Raw genomic sequence first — 15,641 nt, forward strand, 5'->3', positions numbered from 1 at the left:
ATACCATCTCCGTATTTTGTTAGTCTCTGAGATGCTGCTAGACTATTTGTTGTTTTTTAAGTTTTCCAGTTACAGACTAATACAGCTAGCCCATGACACTTTTGGTGTTATGTGTAAGGGCTGTTTATGGAGTTCTGGGGGGATTATTACAGATATTAAATGTGGGCTCTTCTGATACTTTCATTTTTCATTACTGTAAAGGCTCCTGGAACAGTTTGGCTGGGTTCTTATTGGTAGTCTGTTATAAATCAAATGAAATAATAAACATAATTTAAAAGCCTTACAAAAGCATGAGAGCTTGCTGCAGAATGGGAATAACCAAGTACATTTTAGCATTATCTCTGAGCTTCTGTTCTGTCTTGTAACACTGTCAATGCTTGAACATGAGCCTGGGGCAGGCTAGCTGCAGCCAACGAGGGAGAATGTTTAATAGCTCTGCTGTAAATGTAAAGAGTGTCTTGTCACTAGATTTCGACAGATTGGTTTGGATGAGTGTAAATGTCTGACTTCTAACATGCACTCTTCTAAAGGTATTTAGCAATCAGCAGCATTTCGCACCTTAAGGTAGGTTGAGGAGTCAAAGCTGTACAGGGGCCAGTGCTTCAGAAAAAAGGCCCTTTCTGCAAGAACTTTAACAGCAAATTCATTTCCTAGCAGCCTAATGTTTATATACTGCCATTCCTTGCTCCTCAGGGCACCTGCTACAAGAAGTCAAATGGGAAATTCCTACATGGTTTGCAGCAGTGGAAGGGCAGGTGCGGAGGCAGATGGTTGTGCCGTGGAAGGTGAGAAGGGGTCAGCAGGAGGGATTGCTGTGAGGTTGAGTGTATCTGTAAAAGCTCATGAAAAATACTCTCTGACCGATCTCGACTAAACCAGGGCTTCCTTTGTTTGATGGCTGGTGGCACTCTTCAGCCCACTGAAGTGAATGGAAATAATCCCCTTGTCCTCAAAATATGACCATGGAGTCATTAAATGGTATATCCTTTCAGCAGCCCAGTGAAGGAGAGAAAGGTTACTGCAAATCCTTGCTAACCACAAACATTCACTGAATTTCAGATTTTCAATGAAACAACAACAATAAAAGTTTTTTTTCCCAAAGGGGGAGAAGGAGAAAGGAAATAGGAGGAAAAAAGAAAGATGAGAAAAACCCTAAAAATGAGAATTGAAAATATTTGTTTAGGTTGAAAAGCCATTTTTTAAATATTTTGAAAAAAGAGTGAAAAATGTGCAGCCAGCTCTCACACAGTGTTATCATTAGACAGATATAGCCCACTGGACTTTCTTTTAGGGCCAGACAGAAAGTCAACAGGATTTTTTCCATTGTCTTCAATTGACACTGGCTCATAGTGTTCCCTCAAGAAGATATTCACCCTGTGCAAAGGACCAGAATGAAAACCTGGGTACTACCCAGATCCTTACACAGGCCTTGTGCTGGCTCTGTAATATAGCCTTTGCTGATTGTTGTAATTCCTTATCCATATATATAGGGACTTTCAACTTGAAGAGTCATTAGCTACATACAAGAATTCTCTTGCCCACCGCAGAGCTGCCCTTTTGGCATGGCCAGTGTTCAGCAGAGCTACCCTTCTCTCGTCCTCCAAAGGAATTTCAAATGTATTGTTTGTACTGTGCTATTGCCAAACGGTATGTCTACACTACAGTGTTATTTCGAAATATCTTATTTCAAAATAGTTACGTGTCTACACACAAAATGCATTTCGATATAGCATTTTGCTATTTCAAAATAGCGCGTCCACACTGAGTAGACTCTGAATTGCATTTAAGGCTGGCCGAAACCAGTTCTGGCAGGGCACCAGGTCAGGACTTACTGTGTGGGGCTGCTGCCTGAGGCTGAGGTCTGTGCTTAAAGGGACCCGCCCCCCCCAGACAGCCAGTTCTCAGGTTTCCCTGCTTGCTTGTCCTACCTCTATGAGGGACAGCAAAGCATTTTGTCTCTGCGTGCTCTGGTTGCCCTTACTCGGGACACCACAGCACTCTGCAATATGGAGCCAGAGCTGCCCCTGGGCACTCTGGTGCTTCTCTTGGATGCATTGCTGTGAGCCTGGCTGCACTTGCTGCAGGCTGCCATCCAGGAGGTCCATCGGGAGGCTGTCAGTATCCGGGAGGAACTGCGGGAGAGCTTCCACCCTGAAGAGCACTAAGAGCCTCCCTGGTCTGCCCCACTGGAGGCTTGTGCCTCATTCCTCCCTCACGCCTTCCACTTATCCCTCCCTAACCCCCCTTCCTGATGTCAAATAAAATACACGTATTTTCATGAATACAAACTCTATTTAACAAAACTGGGGGGGAGGGAATGAAACTCTGGTGAGACTGGGGAAATGAGGCAGGAGAGGGGAGAAGAGAGGGTGGGAGGGCACGGGAAACTTGGGAGGAGGGAGCTGGAAGGGGGAATCAAGGGGAAGAAGGGGGAGGGGAAGCTCAGGGCTCAGGGTCTTGCCAGACCAACTTGATTGTCATGCAAACCTACTCCTGGTTCGCTTGTGGCCTTTGGTGGCCAGGCTGATGGCTATCCTGCCACAGATGGCTGCATTCCTCCATCTAGTGCAGAGATCATGGATGTTGGGGGCATCCCCCCCACAAACCTGAATAAGGTCCATGATCTCCACCCTGGACCAGGAAGGCGCCCGCCTTCTCCGGGCCCTGGCAGGCTCCTGGGAGCCGGCAGACTGCTCCTGGGGAGCGGTGGAGGGCTGGCTGCCAGTGGCTTGCTGGCTCATGTTTTGGGGCCACTGGGTCAGGGACAGTGACTGCTGGCTCTGGGCTGGCAGGCTTGGAGCTGGCATAGACACTGTGGCCAGAGTCAACCCCTTTAAGGGCTCCGGGGGGGGGGGGGAGAAGAGTTCTTGGTTGAGGCTGGAGTGGCCACCAGGGCACCCTGGGAATGCTGGAGGCCCCCTATTTTGATATAAGTGTCCACACAGCACTTATTTTGAAATAGCTATTTCGACTTTGGCATTATTCCTCGTAGAATGAGGTTTACCACATTCGAAATAAGCACTCCGCTATTTCAAATTTATTTCAAAATAGCACTTTGGCTGTGTAGACACTAGGAAAGTTATTTCAAAATAAGGGTTGTTATTTCGAAATAACTTTGGTGTGTAGACATACCCTAAGAGAATCAAGCATAGATAAGGGCCTTATTGTTCTGGGTGCTACACAAACACAGAACAAAAAGCCAGTCCTCTATCACATAGAGCCTACAAGCTCTTCCTGAAGATTCACCCTTCATATGTTGCTTCTCCTAAGGCACAAGAGGAGTTCTGGTTTGTATTCCCTTTGTTTGTTTGCTCCTTGTGCTTTTCAGATTGCAAGCTTTTCAGGGCACGAGCATTTTTTTTCCAAATATGCCTATGCAGCACCTACCAACATGGAAGCCTCAATAAAGATGAGGGCCCTCAAGTTCTATGGTAATAATATTTCAAATAATGTGGCAAATATTTATCATGACCGACGGATTATTAATCATTATGTAGCATAAATTGTTAATCATTCATTTTAAACCATACAACGGTCAACCTCCCAGTCAGTTACACAAGGAGTCATGAGACGTTTAATGTGCACATGTGGTCAGGACATTGGTCTTCCGGAATCCAATCCCAATATTGGTGCATTGGTTAAGAGCTTACTCCGAGAGGATTCCACATTCTGTCTTGAAAATCACACATAATTAGTCCTGTATTCTACTCTTGAACTTCTTCTTAGACCTGCTTCTACAATTCCACTGACTTTTGTGGGAGATTTGCCTGTGCAAAGAGCGATAATATCCCCAACACAGGGGAATCACTTATCACAGACTGGATGATGAATAAACTCTTTTGAGGTTTGTTTAATAGACGTAGAGAGTTTTCCAGTAACATAACATGAATGTGGCCAGAGGCTTTTATTCAATTAAGAATAATTTTCCAAGTCCTGCAAACTGATGATGGAAATTAGTAAATGGAAGTTTTCACACAAAACCTGAGGGATGTGCTCTTATCACTAGGCATTCATTACTTTGGACTAAGAGTCATCCCTTTTATTCTGGTTTCATTTCTCCAGGGTGGAGATGTCCAGTGACCTGAGAGAGTTTAATTATTCTCTCTCGGAATGCTTCTATGTAAAAAAAAAAAAAAAAAAAAAAAAGACGGAACTTAATGTTAGCGAAAGAGGCAACAGCACAAGAGACTAGAACTGGTCAAAAGTTTTCTGAATCAAAATTTGTTTTGACAGCATGCAAACATCCCCCGCCCCCCAAAAAAATCTATTTTCTTTTCTTTTGATTGAAAAGCAAAAACTTCAAAATCAAAATAACATCTGTTCTTTCAACAAATCACCCCAAAACTGATAATTTCATCCTAAAAAATTGTTGAAGATTTTTTCTGTGGGGGAAAAAAATCATTGCTATTGGAGATTAACATCCTTTATTGATCAGGTAGAGCAGGGGTGGGAACCTAAGGCAGGCTTGCCTGGATCTGGCCCTCGAGGCTCCGGGCTCCCCCCTAGCATCGGGGAATCCACGTTGGCACTCCAAACCCCTTGCCATCCTCCTGTGGGGCTGGAGCACACAAAATCTACTAGTCTGCCCCCCCCTCCCCAGGCTCTGGTGTGCAAGGGGAATGTGGGGAGTGTCCTTCTTCGTAGTCAGGGGCCACGTCAGTGAAGGTTTTGTTTTGTTTTGTTTTTTGCTTCTCACTTGTGTGTGGCCCCTGACTGATTTTTCTGTGGGCCAGTGGCCCCCAACTCAGAAAAGGTTCCCCACCCCAAGGTACAGCAGTGGCACTAGCAAGCTGACATTCCATCAGAGGGCCCCGTGTCATAGGTGCGGGAAGTAGAGGCGTGTGGGCTGCTGCAGCACACCCAGGTTTTGTACTCAGCTTCCATGTGTCTGTGGGCCGGCTCTGCTGCCAACCAACCACTGGCTTTGCCGGTTCAGGATCCCAGGTTCTGGTTCCTCCAGCTCCACTAGCTTCACCACAATCCACGAGCCTTTGGGCTGCGCTGGCCCGTGGGGTCCCATTGCCCACCAGCTCTGCCCCTGTGGGTTCCATCGCCTACTGGCCCTGCCAGTCCCAGGCCACTGGCCCTGGAGGCTCTGCTGCTGTCCAGGGTTCTGCTACCAGCCTGGGGCTCAGCAGCTGCCCCCAGTCATGGCCCCAGTCTGGGGCAATGAGGGGCTAGGGTTGCCAACTCTCCTGGACCATATGTACTGGATACCATTGCTAGGCAGTCCAGGAGAGCTGGCAACCAGCAGAGGGGCACAAAATAGTTGCAAGAGGGGATGTAACTCAGTACCCTCACCCTAAACATTGTTCTAGTGCCACAGTAAGGTTTGTCAATCTGATTATTTGTATTGTGGACAGCATCTAAGAGCCCTGGTGACAGACCAGGAGCCCACAGCTCCAGGTCACGTACAAACACAGAACAACAATGACAAAATGGCTCCAGTCCCAATTAGTTTACAATGTAAATACTCGTGATGTTGAGGGACCACAGCAATTGAGGAGACGTAAATTCTTTCTCTGTGCTCCTTCCACCTTTGGTATCTCTGCTGAGACTCCCCAAAAAGTGGCCAATCAGTGACAGCTGTTGAGGTGTAATGTAGACATCGATTTGTGTCTGAGCTGGATTTAGGTCATTTAACTTAGGCCACCAAACAGCAGTGAGATGGGAATTATGTTGTTTGGTGCCCTCAAAGGGCTGATAATCTTTGTGGTTTTAAAGACAGTAAAAGAGAAGGTGGTGGGTGAGAACATCAGTAGTGAATGAGACACAGGGTAACTAATAAAACAGACAACAAAGCTCAGAAAGGGTGCAGAAATGAGAGTTTTGAGGGTATAATACAAGGGTTGAGACTGATTTTCTAAGATTTCAGAGCAACTAGTTTGGTTCACTAGTATGGTTCACATCTTCATACCTACCTAGGCAGGTGCTTATCTGGCTCCCCTATGCCAACATATGTGAGCATCACACTAGAGATCCTCATAGTACCCTTGTCAGGGAGGCAAGATTATTATTAACGATACAGATTATTATTAATTATGTTATTAACAAACTTTTATTTTGTGGCAGCCCCTAGAAGGCATCCAGTTGGGGGCTCGCTTGAGATAGTTGTACAGGGGAAATGAGAGCTGTGGAATTCAGACAGATGGAGATTAAGCGAGTTGCTGAAAGGTATATTGGAAACGGTAGAACTAGGGATTCACCACACTTGGAGTCGCACTCCAGTGTCTTCTCCACAAGATCCTCCTTCCCTCATATTCTGCCACAGCTCTTACAATGATATTCTGCCTTGTCCTTTATTTCTTTGGGGATCATGTGACTTACACAGACTTTTTCCCCTTTCTGCTGCCATCAGTCCAAATCAGGACATTCTCACCATGCAGGGAAGTTGATGAGAATGGGATAGAAAGACCAGTGCTGTCATTCGAAGACTTGTGTATGTGTTCCTAGTCCAAAGCATTTTTTTGGGGGGGGGAGGGGCATTTCCTCTAACTTCAGTGAGTTCTGGATCAGGCTTCTACTACTCAGATAGTGGCACTGAAGGAGGAAGCCCTTCTTTATTCACTGATCGATACCACTTAGGAAACTGCAAGACAAGCTCTGTCACATCACACCTGACCAGAAAAGAATATTTTTAGGGGTGAGAGAAGCTGGTGTCCTGGCATCTGTGTCCTATTTAGTCCTTAGTGTCTCTGTGAAGAGTACTGACAAAAATGGCCATTAATGCCAAGTCCACTTAGAATGAGACTGAGGCCAAGTCTACTGGCACTTTACAGCACTGTTACTTTCAGGCTCACGGGTGTGAAAAAACACACACACACTCACCCTCCGAGCGCAACAAAGTTACAGTTCTGTAAAGCACCAGTGTAAGCCAGGCTACAGTGCTGGGAACCACACTCCCAATGTGGTTAGCTATCCCCTTTACAGAGGTGGTTTATATAGAGAGCTTGTGCCATGCCCACACTTTCAGTTTAAAGTATGCCTGCAGCAGGTGTATACAAAGCTTAAGACCTATCAAACTTATTACATCCATGCTAATGAGCAACCATCTGATGGCGACTACGGTTAACTCTCAAACCTCAGGATTTATACAAGCAACCTGAGGACAAAAAACGTTCACACTCTTAAAACTAGATAGATAATCATGGTTGACTGAATGATAATCCTGTCCTTCAAAGCTCCTGCAACCCCTCCCAGCACTGTCTCATCTCTAAATTTTATAAGCATTCTCTCCACTCCATGACTCAAGTCATTAAGGAAAATACTGACTAGTATTGGACCCAGCACTGACATCGGTTGGATCCCTCTAGATGCACCTTTCTAGTCTGAGAGCAAACCATTCACAAGTACACTCTGAGTAGGTAACAAAGCTCCTACAAATTCACCCAGTAACTCCTGCATCAATGCATGTCTTATGGAAGAACTACGGTCTTGTTTTTAGAAAAATGTCCAATTTTAATTTAAAGTCTTCAAATTATGAAGACTCTTCCATATCCATAGGTAAGTAGTTCTAAAAGTTAGTTCACTTCACGGCTAAAAATTTTCATCTTATTTCGAGCTTAAATTTAGCTAACTTTGGATCTCAGCCATTGGATTTTGTTATGACTTTGGACCCTGTAGGTGAGGTCTCAGTAAATTTCCATGTGTTTAGGACTATTTGGATCTTGCTTCACAGCAATTACTGATGATGAAGAAGTGCCTTCTTAAGAAAAAAGTCACTGCAGAGTTCTGCCAATTTGGCCCACTCCCCTGCACTATATAAGGGAGTCAGAATCTTCTGATTGGTTACTGTAATATGTATTACCAGTCAGAAAGGTCTGGTTCTTAAGGGATAATGAGCATAATAGAAATTCAGATAAGTTCAGATGAGCTCTTCCACCAATGTTCCCTCTAATCTTTTCCATCCATGTGTGGATTTTTTCCATCAATGTGCAGAATATTTGTGTGTGCACCCAGGCCTGGGCAATTGTGCACCACCAATAGAAACAAGAAAACTAGCTGTGGGCACTCTGCTAATCAGCTAGTTGGCATCTGAATCACTCCTCCCAAACCCCAAAAGTTGATAACTCCCCCAAGTCATGTTCAGACAAATTATATATTCCGTCCTGTTACAGAAATTTCAGTGTGTAAGAATCAGTAATTTTTTGCAAGCACTGCCATACTTATCACTCCAAATCAATACATTTCAGGTTTGTTTTTTAATAATAATTGTGTGGATCTCTCGCTCAAAAAAATCTTCCATTACAAAAGCTAAATGAGATGAATAACCCCTGACAGAGCAAGGAGGCGATCACACTAAATTGAATCCAGTCAATTTTAACATTCACAGTGCTAGCGGCAATTTTAGACAGAGTGTAAACGTAATGGAAAAAACATATTCCTGAAGCTGACTTACAGAAGTCTGTATTTGGGGCCTTAATGATGATAAATCAATGATCTAGAAAATACAATCCCTTTCCTATTAACCAGATGGGCGCGCAAATTCTCCACAGACTCCAAGACGTGAGGACCAAAAATTTTCAATTAGCATTTTACATCCCACTACCTTACAATTATAAGTAATTAGATTGGAACATAGTGCAGACACACGCATTTGCACTCAAACGGTCTCTCTCTCTTTATATATAGTGCATTTATATTATGTTTATATATATATATATATATATATATATATATATATATATATATATATATATATATAATGTCAAGCTCCCAATTGATATAATCCTTTAATTCAGTTGAGAGATTCTCTGCTAACATCATAAGAGATGCACTGAGGCAGAACTCTGAAATTGAATTACCACCTTTGTATTGAGCTGAAGAGCATGGCGGTGATTACAAGGTCCTGCCTCAGCTACTTCTCCAGTTTGAGCTTAGCTACCCTAATGATGCCTGTTATCTCCTGTTCCATCAGACACAGGTGCCTTGCTAATAGGCTGCCATGTATGCTGTCTTCATTTGCCCCTGAGCACACAGACAATGTTAACTTTTGGCTGACCAAGATTTTTTTTTTTTTAAGATGTTGCGAGGAGGGGGGTGGAAGGAAGCTCAGGCAATAAAATGCTGACACGGTTGATGTCAATAGCAAAACTACTTCCATTAACTTTAATGTGGCAAGGATTTCACACAGAATCAGGGAAAGTGACACCACTTCAGGCTGGTCTATTGGTAGACGGCGAGGGGCAGAATGTGATAGTGATGGGGCAGAGTGCACAGTGCCTTACTGCTTCAGTATCTTCCGAGGAGTCGGTAGCTCTTTGTTAGTCTAATATCATAGAACTAAAGGTTGAATTTCTCTAACCCAGCAGCCTCTGGTTCAGCAACATTCATAGTCCAGCATGATTTTAGTTATCTAGATGTCCACTTATTATGGGTGTGGTCAAGTTTCCCACGTCTCAAAGTTTGTGTACAGTCAACAACCTAGCTCTCAGTATTCTGTGCTGCTTTAGGTCTAATTTACCTCTAAATTTCTTCTAAGAGCCCCGTAATCAGTGGCAGTGTTGATAATGCTGCTAGACAATATTGTCTTCCCATGGTTTGGTAAATTCTCTAGTTGCCAGACTAAAGAGGTACAATCTGTAGAATTATTCATAAGATTCTTGTGTAAGCTTATGTTAGAGGATCCAAACATTACTGAGCATGGGATTTTATGTCTTAGATCAACATGCGGCCTGTGGGCCATATGCGGCCTGCGGCCCATTTGTTTGCAGCCCACGGCGTGGTCTGGGTTTATGTGGGGCTCAACACGCTGCCCGCCACTGAGAACATGCTCCACAATGGTGAGGCGGCTCCCAGGCAGGGTGAACATTGAAAGATGCAAGTAGATGGGCTGTCTGGAACAGATGCGTACAGGGGGTCAGTGTTTCTAGCCCCCAGGGAGGAGGTACCAGCAATATAAACAAGGGGCATTGTGGGAAGTGCTTTATATTCATGTCCATCAGTGTGAAAGAAGCTATTTGCATATATATGTGCATGTATATGCAACCACTCTTAAGCTGCGGCCTTCGGCATGTGCTGTATCATTGTGGCTTCCAAAGCTGAGTAGCCCTGCCTTAGATATTAACCCATAGTATGCTGGCATTTTCCAGACACTCAACTGGTGGAGAAACCTTTTTTCCAATAATAATGAGACAAAAGTATCTGAGGTACTTGAGACTTGAAAACAACTGTGTTGTCCCTGTTGACCAATATTGTATATAAATCTACTATCAAGATATATGGAGCCAGTTCCTTACATGGTGAAATTCAACATAGTTCCATGGATTTCAGTCAACTTACACCAAGGATTGAGCCAATGTATTTTAATGATTCCAAACTTGTTAATGAACAGGACATAAAGGGGTCAATTTGCAAAAGTATAGCCACCCTTGATCAAGCTCAGTTAGCAGGCACAATACTTGTGTCCACATTTTGCAACCATAATTAAATTGTCGGTATGGATTTGAGAACTTGAACTTTTACTTTGGGATTTTCAAAGAAACCCCAATGCCTTTTGAAACTCTAAACTAAATTCTATATATATCCCTGATTCTCATTTATGCTAAGGCCCCCTTACACTACTCTAGCAGAGTATAATGCCAAAGCAGCGTAAAGGGGCCTTAATATAACTGCTAATCAGGACTATGATTTTTATTTTAATCTTGACTATTTCCTACACATGGAAAAACTGTGCAATGCTGTGAACAAGCTTTAAACCCAAATCTGGATGATTTCACCAGCTGCAGTGTAAGATGAGGACTAATTTACTAAATGGAGCTAACAGGTACACACAAATTATTCTGTATGCCCTGGTCTGCACTAGGGCTTTATTTCGAAGTTCCTCCTCCTTAGTCAAATGAATAAGTGGAGGGTCCATTATTTCGAAATAACAGGCTGCTTATTTAGAAATCTGTACTCCTGCTTTTCTCGGGGAATAACGCTAATTTCAAAATAGTTATTAGTATGGATGCTCCGGTGCAGCAATTTTGAAATAACTAGTCCCCAGCATAATTCGAAATAATTATTCCCCAGTCCTTCCTGGAGCTCTAAGTCAAGGTAGCATGTCCACATTAATGGAGCCTGCCTCAGACTAATTTTGAGGCTTCCTTGTAGTGTGGACATGCTATTTTGATTTTGTTATTTGGGGAGTTATTAAATCGAGTTTAGTTATTTCAAAATAATTTCCTAGTGTAGACATGCCCTATGAGAGCCTGAAATGTTTTCATTCATTAGCTGTTCTAAATAAAGTCCCTCATGGTAATGTACCTTAGGTGCAGTGGTTAGCCCATCGTTATTGCAACAGTGTTGTGCCTGGTGCAGCTCTCTGTCATTTTCCAAAGGCAAATAGCTCAGCGCTGAGAAATCTGTTCCTTAGAAGCTAGTCGAAAGAGCATAGTCAGATTGATGTGAAAAAGAACCACATGTCTCCACAAATTCAACTTGTAGAAAACTGAAGGTGTGGAGATCCTGGTTTAATTTTAAAGGGGTTCTGTCAGGATGAAACCCATATACTAGAGCAGGTCAGAAAACAAATGAAATTTATTAATAAGGGAAATTTTCTCAAAAACATTTCTATTTTTTAACAAGATATACCAAATGTTCTAAAAGTTTTCACCTGTGTTACTAGCAACACTACAGATTATTAAAACTGAAAGAGGTGTAACAATCAACCATCACTTTTTATAACACAATGAGTAGTTACACTAACCTTGCAGTTAGAATGTAATCTAGTTTTGTTTTCCAATAGACAATCAATGCTGATTCATATGACAGGAAAGTTAACTTTGTGATTACCTAGCTTCCTTTGAACTTACTTTTAATATTATGCTACTGGAACCCAGGTATTTCAACTGAGTTGTATTTGTGTATTTATTCTCAGTCTTTTAAGTAAATGCTTTGGTTACATATATTAGTGGTAATTTCAGACAGCCTACAGGAAAAAGTACAACTGTATTATAGTTGCTGGGTAACTACGTTATATAATAAAATATGGCCAAATGTAATTTACTTTTCCACATGCTTTCTATTTAGTTTTTGCACTTCCAAATCCATCTAGAGCTTTTAAATGTCCTTCACCAACACAGTATGAGAGTGATTCACATTTTAAAAAACGTATTCATTCTTGCAACACTCCTGTGAGAAAATGCTACCATCTCCATTACACAGATAAGGACACTGAAGCACAAAGAGATTAACTGACTTGCCCAAGGTCAGAGCAGAACTGACTCAAAGCCTTCAAGTTCCAAACTAACATGCTAACCAGTGTACAATCCACTAGAATGACTACCCTTGCTGCCTGGATCTAAGTCTCGTCTCACTCAGCTTATGGAAAAATTCCATCAAAACTTTTTCTTGAGGGAAAATGAGGTAGTAAGATATTAACAAAAAACAATGGAAAGAATGTGCTTTCCTTGAAAACCTTTCATTTTTTTCTCACTGGAAAACCAAAAGGATTAATTTGTGAACAGAATTCTGTTAAAAATATTCAAAATATTTCCAGGTTTTTGATTAAGCATTTTAATATTCCAACTGTTGTAGTAAGTTGAGGCTCTATTAATAAGTCCATCTCCCTGATCCTTCCGAGGGTGAACCCTTGCACCCATACTTAGATTAACTTGTGAACCCATGTTTTCTCTGCCACACAACTGTAAGGGCAAATGTAGAGGCTATTTCTGAAAACATCTCACACAGTGGTTTCTTATGTCTCTGTTGGAAACTGCTATTCTTTACTATCCTCTGAAAGGTGAACACATTGATTCATTTTCTGTCCTACACTAAGATCCATGTGGTACATGATGTAGAGAGCTTCATTCTTAAGTTGTAACAGTTCTTGTCCCAACTCAAATTAGAACAGCCTAATGGCTGCTCTAACTTCCAAAAGCTGTCTAAGGTCTATACAGATGCTCTCAGCCTAGGTCGATAGCTTTGGGTCTGCAGGGTTCATGCTAGTGTTCTAAAAATAGCTGTATAGACCATGCTTTGAAATTGTAACTCTGGATTCACAGCCCAAATTCCAGCCCAAATCTGGACTGGAGGAGGAGGGACTTGCTTCTGCAGGTTGTGCCGATGCACCCTAAGGGACCATGTATCCATCTTCTCCCTTGCCCTGCATGCTGCTGTCATGTTACTGATGCTGTAGTGGAGTGCCTGGCATAGTAACTAGCTCTGCCAATTGTGCACCTGCCAAGAGTTCTTTCTTGCTTAGGGAATTATCTGGATATCTGGAGTCATATTCTGGTCCCTTTGACAGCACAAAGGGCAAGGTACTCAGGGAAAAAATCTGGTCTGCAGAATTCAGCCTTCCCAGCCACAAAAGAGGGTGCTTGGACTCCTACCCCATTTTCTATCCTGTACGTATTCTAGACTGTCATTTTTTCTGGATCCTTAATTTCATGATTGCAAGCACATATGAGAATGAACAGTTTGGTGACAAGCTAGTGCAAGATGGATCGATACATCCTCCCTCCCCACCCCACTGACTGCAAAAAGTCCAGCAGAGATATTTTCAAGCCAATGGAAGCCTCATTAATTATTCATCCATTCCCAAGTCAGTAGGTACCAGTAAATGAACTTGTCACACTGTTTTGATTTCTAAACTCCCCCATCTTCCCCGGGAGAAAAATGTGAAGGCAAAGTCTATTACCTGGGTTTTCAGGTACCTAGGCTCATAATGGGCTGTTACTATGGTTACTCTGTAATCTAATGGTTGGCATTAAGTGTCATTCATTCTTTACATCCTTGTTTTTGTTCACATAGCACCACTGATCATTGTTCTATTTTGAAAAAGAAAGAACTAAATACTGAAGTCTTTGTTCTGGCAAAATGCCCATTGGCCTCAATAAGAATGCAGCCTGAGGAAAGACAATGACATAGGATCCTAGGGCTGGAAGAGACCTTAGGAATCATCCAGTCCTGCCCCCTGCCCAAAGCAGGACCAACCCCAACTCAATCATCCCAGCCAGGGCCTTGAGGATGGAGATTCTCATCTCCCTACGGAACCCATCCCAGTGCTTCACCACCCTCCTAGGGAAACAGCTTTTCCTAAAATCCAACCTAGACCTGTCCCACTGCAACTAGAGACCATTGCTCCTCACTCTGTCACAACCGAGAACAGCCTCTTTCCATCCTCTTTGGCACCCCCCTTCAGGAAATTAAAGACTTGGGTAGCAATAGATAACCAATAGGATTTTGAGGCTCCATGACAGTAACTGCTATTGTAAAAATTGATCACTGGACTGGGGTCAGGAAGGAATTTCGTCCCATTGCATATTTGCAGGGACTAGAACTGGGAATGCCTGGAAAGATCTTAGCTTTCCTTAAGAGCACAGAGCAGGGATTCTCTTTTAAGGGCAATAATGGCAGCAACAACCACTTACCCCATATGTAGAGCCTGCGTGATACAAAATTGGCATCCGCATCCATATCCATATCTACAAAAATGAGCCGCAGCTACCCGCATCCATATCTGCAAATGTGGGTACCTGAAGATATGAAGACGATATACACACACATTTGCAGGTTTCTAGATACAAAATTTGTATCTGCATCTACATCTGCGAAAATGAGCCACAGATGTCCACATCCATTCCCGCAGATGCAAAGTGGATATCCATGGATTTGCAGGGCTCTACCTGTGTCTAGTGTAGCATTCTACAGGTTGACACTGTCATACAAAATTCATCAAACATGTGACACCTTTCTTGGGATGAGGCCTAAATATCAGATTAGAACCCTGATGAGATTGCACTCCAGCTTCCTTGCCAGACCTTGTTCCTTTTCAGCACCTGGCATTATCCTAGGTATTGTGCCACTGCACATTGCAAATGAAGAAAGCTAGCAAAGCTGCATTTATTCAAACTCTCAAGCATGGAAACCAAAACAAATGTTGCTAACTTTGGGTTCAGGTTCTCTAATTTGGCTGTTAATAGGGCAGACTGTCTCTTTGGTTCTAGTACAGATTAATCCATAGCTCCTCCTTCCCAACTACTTTCCTGAAACAAACAGACCATGTGGACTACTATTCTTTGTGCTAAGGAGGAGAGTCTGAGTGGTCAAAGCAGCTTAGGAGGTTAACAGTGCTGCCAGCTCTGTGGAACCACTAGTCACCTGTGAATGATGAAATACAAAATGAAAAGTGAAAGTGCCTGCCCGGTGAAGAAAGCCGGAGGAGGAGAGAATCCACAAGCACAGTGATGTTGTGGTCTCTGCCAAGCCAGCAGCTGTAACATTCCACAAAAGTGCAATCAGAAAATCTTACAAGCAAGAACCAGACAGCAAAAAATACAGCTACAGCATGTGTCTATGAGATTTAGTACTTTCAAATAATCATTCATTTCTATTTGGATCATAATGTTGCTCTTTTCTCCACTCAAAAGCCAATGAAAGAGTTTGAGTGCATGGTACATACAGTTTACACAATTATGATCATGCAATAGAATCACACAACACATTCAGGAGTGCCCAAATACACACACACACTTAGACATCTGTATGCACATCATAGACTCATCCACTCCCTGAGAACATACATATGCAAATAAATCCCACATGCATTCACACCTAACACACAAATGATAAAGCCATGCAAGCCAGTGCACTAATGTACACACAGCACACACACATATGTGTTGTAATTTTTTGTCTGCTGCTATAGGCAACAT

At 42.7% G+C, this 15,641-nt stretch overlaps 1 long non-coding RNA gene across 1 annotated transcript in view; it reads left to right on the top strand.

Moving 5' to 3' along the window:
* Positions 1-704: 704 nt before the first annotated feature.
* The window catches only part of LOC142824474 (uncharacterized), a 129,715-nt gene continuing 114,778 nt past the window's right edge, over positions 705-15,641 (top strand). Inside the window, exon 1 of the long non-coding RNA XR_012899341.1 lies at positions 705-785. This is a non-coding gene — a long non-coding RNA (uncharacterized LOC142824474). The remainder of the gene's footprint in view (positions 786-15,641) is intronic.

The sequence above is a fragment of the Pelodiscus sinensis genome, unplaced genomic scaffold, assembly GCF_049634645.1.
Source record: "Pelodiscus sinensis isolate JC-2024 unplaced genomic scaffold, ASM4963464v1 ctg35, whole genome shotgun sequence".
NCBI classification, from domain to species: Eukaryota; Metazoa; Chordata; order Testudines; family Trionychidae; genus Pelodiscus; species Pelodiscus sinensis.